This window comes from Helianthus annuus, chromosome 15 (genome assembly GCF_002127325.2).
Source record: "Helianthus annuus cultivar XRQ/B chromosome 15, HanXRQr2.0-SUNRISE, whole genome shotgun sequence".
In the NCBI taxonomy this organism is placed as follows: domain Eukaryota; kingdom Viridiplantae; phylum Streptophyta; class Magnoliopsida; order Asterales; family Asteraceae; genus Helianthus; species Helianthus annuus.
The window spans coordinates 17,891,138-17,901,230 of NC_035447.2; the positions used below are offsets into that span (position 1 = coordinate 17,891,138).

The 10,093-nt window shown below is 41.6% G+C and overlaps 1 non-coding gene across 1 annotated transcript; it reads left to right on the forward strand.

Annotated features, from left to right (window-relative positions):
* Positions 1-9,430: 9,430 nt before the first annotated feature.
* LOC118487734 lies at positions 9,431-9,537 on the forward strand. Its single transcript, XR_004882677.1, has one exon. It is a non-coding gene; the product is annotated as a small nucleolar RNA R71 (small nucleolar RNA).
* Positions 9,538-10,093: the final 556 nt, after the last annotated feature.

Consider the following 10,093-nt stretch of genomic DNA (forward strand, 5'->3'; position numbering starts at 1 on the left):
ATTAGACAGGAATTTCTGGTTGTTCGAGTAAGCCAGAGGGACGTTGATGTTCAGCTTTCACTTTAGAGCAAGTAAGACACTTTGAAACAAAGGTGGTGACATCTTTCTTCATGCCAGGCCACCAATAAGATGTACGCATGTCGTGGTACATTTTATCAGCACCATGATGAATAGAATATCGAGACTTCTTTGCCTCATTCATTAGAGTTCTCAAAGGTTATCACGATTAGTGATGTGTGCAAAATGCAACATATAAATTACATCAAATGAGGCATAAAACTAACCTTTTTTAGTACTAATGTTGGAAAAAGCGTGTTTCTCTCTTCCTTTTGAATTTACAGGACCAAATGAGCTTAAACGAACAAAAGGAGCAAATAAGCAGCCAAAACCAACATAAATACAAAGAAAAGGAATAAACGTGACATGCCCGACCCCTCGGCAACATCCCCAAAGTAAAAACAAGGAATCAGAAGACTGACCACGGGGCCGTACCCAGCTGAACATGGGGCGTGGTCAGGGACCTGCATAAAAGACAAACCTGTTGAAGCTTCCACGCCCACCACGGGGGCGTGCCCAGCTCAACATGGGGCGTGGTCAACGCAAAGTACGCAGAATCTTGCCAAATCTTGATAGCACAGATACGAATTTGACCACGGGGCTGTGCCCATGAGACACGGGGCCGTGTGGGGCCCTCTGCTGACACTTCCAATTAATGAAGGAAGAGAAAAGGCTGGCCACGGGGGCGTGCCTTCTGGACACGGGGCCGTGGCCGGAGTTCTATGCAGGCTATAAATAGGGGTGCTTGGTTTACTTCAAAGACATCCCTTGGCAAACCACAACTCTCCCACTCTGCCTCCACTCCACCACCACTACAATACCAACACCCACCACCATCATCCATCTTTAGAGTGTGCAGTAGTCTCGGGATCCAAGATTGATTGTAAGGGTTCTTGCCAATCAAAGGCCATGTTTGGTTAAGCCTCTTACATCACTTGGTGAAGACAAGTCTTTTATGTATTACTTTTGATTTTTAATCTTTCAACACTTTTTATTTATTTGGGGTTGTATTAATGACTTTAATAACTAGTTTCTTATGTTGAAGGTGAACTTTTCTTATCATTTTTCCATGGTGTCTTGAAGTTACTTTACTATCTATATAAAGTAAAAGATTACATCATTCATGTCTTTACGGTCTATATTAAGGCATGTTGACTACCTGGTCGGGGGTTAGGGGAATGGTTTGGTAAGGTTCTTGCCTTGTTCAGTGTATAGATCCTGCAAGGACCTGGTTCAAGCCTACTAGGACCTCCTTCAATACCCACTGGTATTGGATGGTGGGGGTACGAATAGCTTGAACCCCTCATATGTAAAATACTATTAATACTTTAAACCGGCTTCTTGGGATTATATCCTTGCTGACTCAAATCACTTAGTCGAGGGTAACGTCACCTTCAAAAGAGGGGCCTACCACTTTTCGCATTAATAACTAACTTAATTGTCTTTCAATATTCCGACCCTTTGGGATTGTATCACTGCTGACTCAAACCACTGGGTTGAGGGTAACGTCACCTTTAAAAGAGGGGCCTACTACTATAACTAAGATAATCTCTTAAAAAGTCCGAAAGTGCGAAAATCATCAAAGGATACATTAAAGACGAGTCGGATCCAAGTGATTCTATCTTGTCTATCTGTTTTAATTTTATTTATATTTGCATTTTTTGTTTTTATTTTTATGTTTCAAAAACTTTTCTCCAAAAATTTAGATTGATTAGACGTTGAGGATAAACCGGTACAAAAAGCTCTTGTGTCCTTGGACGACCTCGGTACCTTACAAACGCTATACTACGCTCACGATGGGTGCACTTGCCCAAGTGTGTGTTTAGTGTTAGTAGAATATCGTGTTTTATAAATTTAAAACTTGACTAATGTGTAAAATGGGCTTAAAATATCGATAAGAATATATCACGCTTTGCACACACCAAGTTTTTGGTGCCGTTGCCGGGGACACAAGGATTTTAAGAAAGTTCAAAATCAACGGCCTAATTATTTTTACTTATTTTTCTTTTTTAGGATTTTTCTTAATTTTTTAGTTTCTGCAGACTTTAGCACGGGCCGTGCTCAGCCAGACATGGGGCCGTGTCCAATCATCCTTACTGGCAATCCTGTTTTAAGTCAGACAGTAGCTGACCACGGGGCCGTGCCCACTGAACATGCCCCCGTGTCCAACCTTCAGTTGCTGAAAACAGAACTGTAAGATCCCGACGGTTGGTAACTTCTGACAAAAATATGAGTGATATTGATTATTTTTACTTTCGCACCTCTTATGGTGAGTGGTGTCAAATATGTGGTGGATTCCATTAAGATTTAGAATGTTTCTTTCTAAATTGCACTCCCTACTATTTTGACCCATCGTTTTCCTATAATAACCTTAAGATGGGCAAAAGTAAAAATGATCACTATCTCTCGCCCGAATGCCCTCAACCATCTCTTTCAGACGGCATAACCTCCGGGGAATTATGTCGACTAGAAGAAATAATTCTCCGAAAATTAAAAGAATTAGAACTTGAGATAAAAACAAGTTATTCATCACAAGCCAATGATCAAGGAGAATTGTTGAGGTCACATTCGGACTCTACCAACATCGACTATACCGAAAGCACCTCAACCTCTTGTGAAAACATGAGCGATAGTCGTCCCTGTGTCGATTGTGCCGTGAAGGACTCTCCATCGGTCCCCACCGATGCGCTCATAGACCTGAGCGATTCGACATATACCTTCTTTAACAAGAGCCCGGATAAGGGGAATAAAGGTTGGTTTCTCCCACCGGTATTTAGTTTAGGTTTTACCCTTTCCGATAACCTCTTGCGTTCTTGTTTAAATCAAGAGCAATTAAGGTACCTTAGGCACTTCGGTGTTGTTCCCTCCAGTAAGGAACCGCCTGATACGAATAACAACCTTAAAATAAGACACTACTTCATAAAACACTCTAGCCATGGGGCCGTGTCCAGGTCAACATGCCCCGTGTGTCACAGCCCCCGATCCCTAGTTTCCGGGAACGGGCGGCCGTGAGCCAGTTTCGGTGGTATCACGTTTATTTATCCAATTTGGCAGCGGAAATTTTCATCAGGACCGTAGTTAGGAAATATTTAATCAGAGTAAACCACCATGTTTTATAACATTAAGCATATGGGTAAAACCCAAATTTTCAGTACACACATTTTATAGGAATAAATCCTATTTATTTAATAAAAACATCCATTTTATTCTTAGGTAACTTTATTGCCACTTTTCCAAGCCTTCAGTGCTGTCCAGCTGGCTTCTATTTGGCTTTCACATTTTGTTACCTGAAACGCGTTTTAAAAACATTTTGTCAGTAGGAAATACTGGTGAGTGAATCCCATTTTAATCAGGTTTAAATAAAATAATTTCACAGTGAACAGTATTGAGGGCGCATCCCGCAATTACATTTGTTTCCAAGTTATATCAATTATCACCCGTTGGTACTGTCGAACCCGACTTGTGGAAATGTTACTCCTTAACCAGGTTGTAACAAATTTTGTATACAAAACCCCAACATACCCACGATAATTGTATTCTTACAAATACTCAATAACTGTTATTCGCATGGAAAAGTATGTAAGGTTTTGTAAAAACATTTAACAAAAAGAGGATTACTCACTAAAATGAGCATATAAAAAAAGAAGGATCCCTCACATTGCTGTTTTAGGTTATTCTTTAGGGTTTCCTGATGAATATCTATAATTTACACAAATGCACGTGTGTTAGTATAATAACCCATTTTAACATTAGTAATACCCTCCCCGAGACGGCATTCCAACGACCACGTCGGGCAGAACCACGACAGCCGTTACGGAACCCTAGATCAATCGGGCAGAGTATCTAATACGTCTCCAGGGGTTATAATACTTACATCGTAGCAGGACCTCGCTAATTAGGGGGTATAATGCCCGGGTATAATAACGCCACTACAGAAATTTGGAAAGAAAGAAAGGAAATGAACGACGGAAAGTGAAATCCGATGCGTTCTATTTATAAGGCCTGATCTTGACCTTCTCGCGGCCCACGTGAGATATGGACAGGGCTTATGCGGCCCGCATGGCCTCGGGTCTAGGCGTAGCTGATCCGGGTCATCACTAGGTTCAACACGCGTTATGACACGTGTCATCACCGGGCTGTGCCACATTCCAGGTCGCTCGCGGCCCGCATGAACTTAAACGAAACCATACGCAGCCCGCATGAACTTAAGAATTCAGCGAAGTCCGGTTACATCTTAATGCGGCCCGCGTTAAGTTGAGGTGAGGTCCTATGCGGCCCGCCTCAGCTTAAATTTTTAGTGTTTTTAATTTATTATATATATACAATCTATTTTGGGCTCGGTTTTCATATACGGGGTGCATATAAAGACATATTGATATATTTCAAGATATATTAGGGTGTCAAAATTATTATGAGGGTGTTGGTTTTACCGAGGGTTGTTATACCGTGCCCACCACAAAATTGACCACGGGGTATGTGTGAAGGTAAGTGACAAAAGTGTCACTTTATTGTGATATTTGCAAGGTTTTTAACCAAAGAATCTTATTAAAAATAAGTTTTACAACACTGTTTTAAGTTATTTATGCTCAGAAATGTTTCAAAATTCAGAAAAATAATTTAAAACAATGAAATTCCTTGGTTCAAAAATTAGTTACAGCTTCATTCTAGTTTCATTCTGTTGAAATTTTCGACTTGTTTTCTTAGAATGTCGAGCCAAAACAGTGGAACATCTTCAGCTCACTCAAGAAACAATCGAAGGGGGAGAAGAACATCGATGGAAGACTCCTTGGTCAACTATATGTGTATGCATTGCGAGAAGCCATTGATGAGATGACGTCCGTGGAAGAAGCCCTCATTGACCGTATTAATCATTTGACGGTGGGGTTAGAGGGTTGCCTTTAAGAAGTCAACCTTTTGCACCAAAGGTTGAATATTCTTGCATCACCTCCCATGGTGCCAATCGTCACGCAAGGATGTTGGAATGTCATGCTGGAAATCATTATCCCAACTGGATGGAATGTCATTCCTCCGAAACCTCCTCTAGATGTATTAAACGGGGTTTCGGTAGCCGTTGCACCTCCCCTACAAGACATTGTGGAGAATGAGCCTGCCTTCTTTCTCCCTAGGGAGATTGAGGAATGGCTTAATGACATTTGAGGGACATCCTCTGGTTTCGAGTTCTAAAAGCCCTTAAATGTCGAAAAGTCGTTTTCGGGTTTTTATCATCCTTATCATGTAAAACATCTAGGGTAGAACTCCATTGTGATTTAGATTTCCTTCATTTTATGACCTATCTATCTTAGGACCTTTGTAGCTTTTCATTTTTTAGGACTTTTATTTTAATTTTTAGGAACTATGTATCTTGCACTCTTAATGAATGATGGTTTAAATTATTGAATGGTGTTTGGATGATGTTATAATGGTTTAACAAACGAGAAAAGATGGAGGTTACCAAGGGAACGTTAAAACCACACCCCATGCAAGAAAACAGAGCCTCCCGACAACTTTTCCAGCATTACAGCAAGTTCAGCACGGGGTCATGTTCAGCCCAACACGCCCCGTGCCCAGGCTCTGCAGAAAAATTATCCAGTTCAGGTAACTGGCCACGGGCCATGCTCGCTGAACACGCCCCATGGCCAGCCTTCTGTTTAATTTTGGTACCGGCGATCTGACTATGGGGCTGTGCCCGGACCACACGGGGCCGTGGCCAGACGCCCAGTATCGTAAAAATATGTTTTTCAACACCTTTTTTCACATTCAATCAACCTAAAAACTTATTTTGGGACACATTGAGGACAATGTGTAATTTAAGTGTGGGGGGATGCTAAAACCTTGAATCTTGCAAGTCCTAATAACAAGCCTTACACAAAATTCTATTGGAACCACTAATCACCCCAATTTTTTTTTCAAAAATTCTCATTTTTTTTTGCCTGTCTTGGTTTAATTCGGGAATAACAAGTTCTAAAAAGGTTATACTTTTATAAGCTTACAACCGATAGCGTCGTGATAAAAAGAACCGAATAAGAAAATTATGAAAAGGCATGACAAATCTAATTAAAATTTGATTATATATACTTGATCACATTATAAACCCATTCCCACAACAAGTGAGTTTTGAGCTTTTATTGAGCATACAAGCATATATCTTTAAACTAAATGCTCATTTTTGTTTCTTGTGTGAATAGCCGCTTGGTTCTTACGACTCTAGAACTTGCCATGACGATACATTCCCGGTCCTTACCAACTTGAACCCAAGTAAGTAAATGATGGAGGCATTAGGACTAACCCATTTTCCTTTCAACACCATTGTTTTTCATTTTTTTATCACCTACCCAAAATCCCCCTAGTTAACCCCTTTGAGCCCTAACCTTTTAATTTCAAAACCCACAAAACAAACACCCTTTACCCACCAAAACCTTTTTGTTTTCAAGCCCTTTGTTTTAGTAAAAAGCTTGGTTATCTTGTGACATAGTGAAAAAAAAAGAAGAAATGAAAGTCTTGCAATAAACAAACAAGTTCCTTAAAGAAATTTTGTTTGAATGTGCTTAGTTTGAATAAAAGTCACAAAATCAAAAAGTTTTACGACGACCGATGCTTTTTACGGTTTTCGCCATTTTTACTAACCACTAACCAAAACCACATACCCTTAGCCAAAGCCTAACCCTTCCCCAAGTCCTCTTGATATTTACGAAGGTTTATAGTTAAAAAGGGGGAGGATTGATCGCTTGGCAAGCATATGGTAGAAGTAAGTTCCATGCCGGTCTCGAGTGTTTCACAAAACTACATCTTCGGCTGAGTGTTGAGTGATCTCCCGTGAGGTATGTGAACTTGTATATAAATGAAATTTTAAAGAGGCATGTTATGCCCAAATAAGTATTTTTCTTATAAAATGTTCTAAATAAATCATGACGAATAGGATTGTAAATAAAATAAAAATAAAACCCAATAAAAGATCTTGGATTCCCGACACTCAAGATAAGCCTAAAACTTCTCCTCTACCTCTTCCATTTGGGTGTGCAAGCCACATATTAAAGAGTTTTGCTTGAGGACAAGCAAAGATTCAAGTTTTGATGTGTAAAAAAAAATGAGAATTTTGTAAAAATTTAGGGTGATTAGCGGTCCAATAGAGTTTTGTGTAAGGATTGTTAGTAGGACTTGCAAGATTCAAGGTTTTAGCATCCCCCCACGCTTAAATTACACATTGTCCTCAATGTGTCCCAAAAGTAAGTTTTTAGGTTGATTGAATGTGTAAAAAGGTGTTGAAAAACAAATTTTTATGATACTGGGCGTCTGGCCATGGCCCCGTGTGGTCCGGGCACGGCCCCGTGGTCAGATCGCCAGTACCAAAATTAAACAGAAGGCTGGCCACGGGGCGTGTTCAGCGAGCACGGCCCGTGGCCAGTTACCTGAACTGGGCAATTTTTTTCTACAGAGCCTGGGCACGGGGCGTGTTGGGCTGAGCACGGCCCCGTGCTGAACTTGCTGTAATGCTGGAAAAGTTGTCGGGAGGCTCTGTTTTCGTGCATGGGGTGTGGTTTTAACGTTCCCTTGGTAACCTCCATCTTTTCTAGTGTGGTTTATTCCTGAAAAGTAAAACTAAACTAGAAAACATAAAAGTTAAACTAAATTAAAAACTACGGATAGTTCCTCGGAATGCCTCCACGGTGCGCCACGTTTATAAGGGTCCTTGGCTAGATCCAAAGTCAGTTATATGTTACCCCAGCGGGATGTCTCGCATCCCGTGTTGCACCGTCGGAGAGCATCGTCCAAGCTAGAGTCTATGACATCCATGTAGTTGACCGGGTCATCCTCTACTCTTTCCCTAACGCCGAATTTCATCTCCTTGTCTCCAACCCTCAATGTTAACTTCATGTCACTCATATCTACCATTGCATGAGCGGTGGCAAGGAATGGTCTTCCTAGAATGAGTGGTACTTCGGTGTCTTCCTCCATGTCGAGTATGACAAAGTCGGTCGGGATGACAAAGTCTCCGACTTTTACCAATAAATTCTCGACGACACCTTGTGGGTGTTTGATAGACCTATCGGCGCGTTATATGCTTATCTTTGTGGGGCTCGTCTTACCTAGTCCGAGTCGGTCAAACATTGATGCGGGCATGAGATTGATGCTAGCCCCAAGGTCGGCTAGTGCATTTCGTATAGGTGATCCTCCAATGGAACAAGGGATGATGAAGCTTCCGGGGTCGATTTTCTTTTGTGGGAGTTTGTTGAGTAGTACGGCGGAGCATTTTTCACTTAGATTGACCAATTGCAATGTTTCAATCTTCCTCTTGTGGGTGAGGAAGTCTCTCATGAATTTTGAGTATTTTGGCATTTGAGTGAGGACTTCCACAAATGGAATATTGATATGCAATTGTTTTAGTAAGTTTATGAATTTTGTGAATTGCTCGTCGGTCTTTTGGCGAAGTAGCCGACCGGGGTAAGGTAGCGAGGGGTTTTTGGTGGGTTCAGAATTTGGCGGAGGAGTTGTTTCCTTATGGGTTGGTGGCGAAGTCGTGGTTTGGATGGGTGGACTTTTGTCGGTTGGGGGTAGTGGGACTTCCTCGGGATCTACAGTCCGGTTTCTTAGTGTTATGAGGTGTACTTGCGCCTTTGGGTTGGTTTCGGTATTGCTAGGTAATGCGCCTTGTGGTCTCTCGGAGAAGTTTTGGGCTAGTTGATTTAGTTGTTTTTCAATGTTTTGAATACTAGCTTGTTGATTTCTAAAGTTGGATTCCGCTTGTAGGAATCGATCCGAGTACATTTTTTCGGTTTCGGAGATGAGGCGTGAAACGAGGTCTTCGAGCCACTCCCGTCCCCCTTGTTGTTGTTGAGTGAAACTTTGTGACTCATTTCTTGGTTGTTGTTGAAAGTTTGTTCGTTGATTTTGATTTTTTTAGTTACTACTATTGTCGGGCTACCTCCAACCAAGGTTAGGGTGGTTACGCCATCCTTGGTTGTAAGCACCTGTTGGGGGACCCAACGGCCTAGGTCTATTATCAATGTAGTTTACCATTTCCGTTTGATTATCCATTTCTTTCATACAACTCCAATTTTCATGTGGCCCACCACACCCCTCACAAGCCATAACCGAGGCCGTTTTTGCCATTTCTAACTTTTTTATTTTTGAAGATAGGGCCTCGATTTGGGCTTGTAAAGAGGTGTTCTCATCTACTTTATGGGCGCCCGGGGCAATAGATTTTGTGCCTGGGGGGGTGTGCCATTGAAAATTGTTTTGAGCAATTTCCTCAATTTGATTATAAATTTCATTTGGGCGACGATTACCTAGGAGTCCCCCGGAGCTAGAGTCGAGTGTTTGCCTTGTATGTGACAACAACCCATTATAGAAAGTGGATACTTGTTGCCACACTGCGAGACCATGATGAGTACATTTCCTCAATAGCTCCTTGAATCTTTCCCAAGTTTCATATAAGGATTCCTCGTCCTCTTGTGAATATGTATTGATTTCAGTCATTAATTTAGCGGTTTTAGAGGGCGGGAAATACTTATATAGAAATTTTTGGGCAAGTTCATCCCAAGTGTTTACCGAACCACTTGGGTGGGTGTTAAGCCAAGCCTTAGCTGGGTCTTTTAGTGAAAATGGGAACATTCAGAGGCGGATGGCGTCGTTTGATACTCCGTTGATCCGGAAAGTGTCACATATTTCCAAAAAGTTGGTAATATGTAAATGGGGATCTTCATCAGCTAGGTCATGGAAGGTTGCGGAATTTTGGAGCATTTGAATCAAATGCGGCCGAAGTTCGAAGTTGTTGGCATCGACATTCGGTGCATTGATAGCGGCTCCAAGATTACCGACCGTGGGCCGTAGGTAATCCATCAGGGTACGTTGATCCGCCATTGGGAGTTGGTCCCTCGAAGCCTTCTCTTGATTTTTGGCTTTTAGTCTCTTTCTTAGAAAGCGTTCGGGTTCGTCTAGAGGCTCTTTTATGTCTTTATTGGAACTGGAGCTCATGTACTGCGTAAAGAGTTCAGGTGCTGCGATTGGGTTCCAAGTCCTGCGATAAAAACAAAAAAAG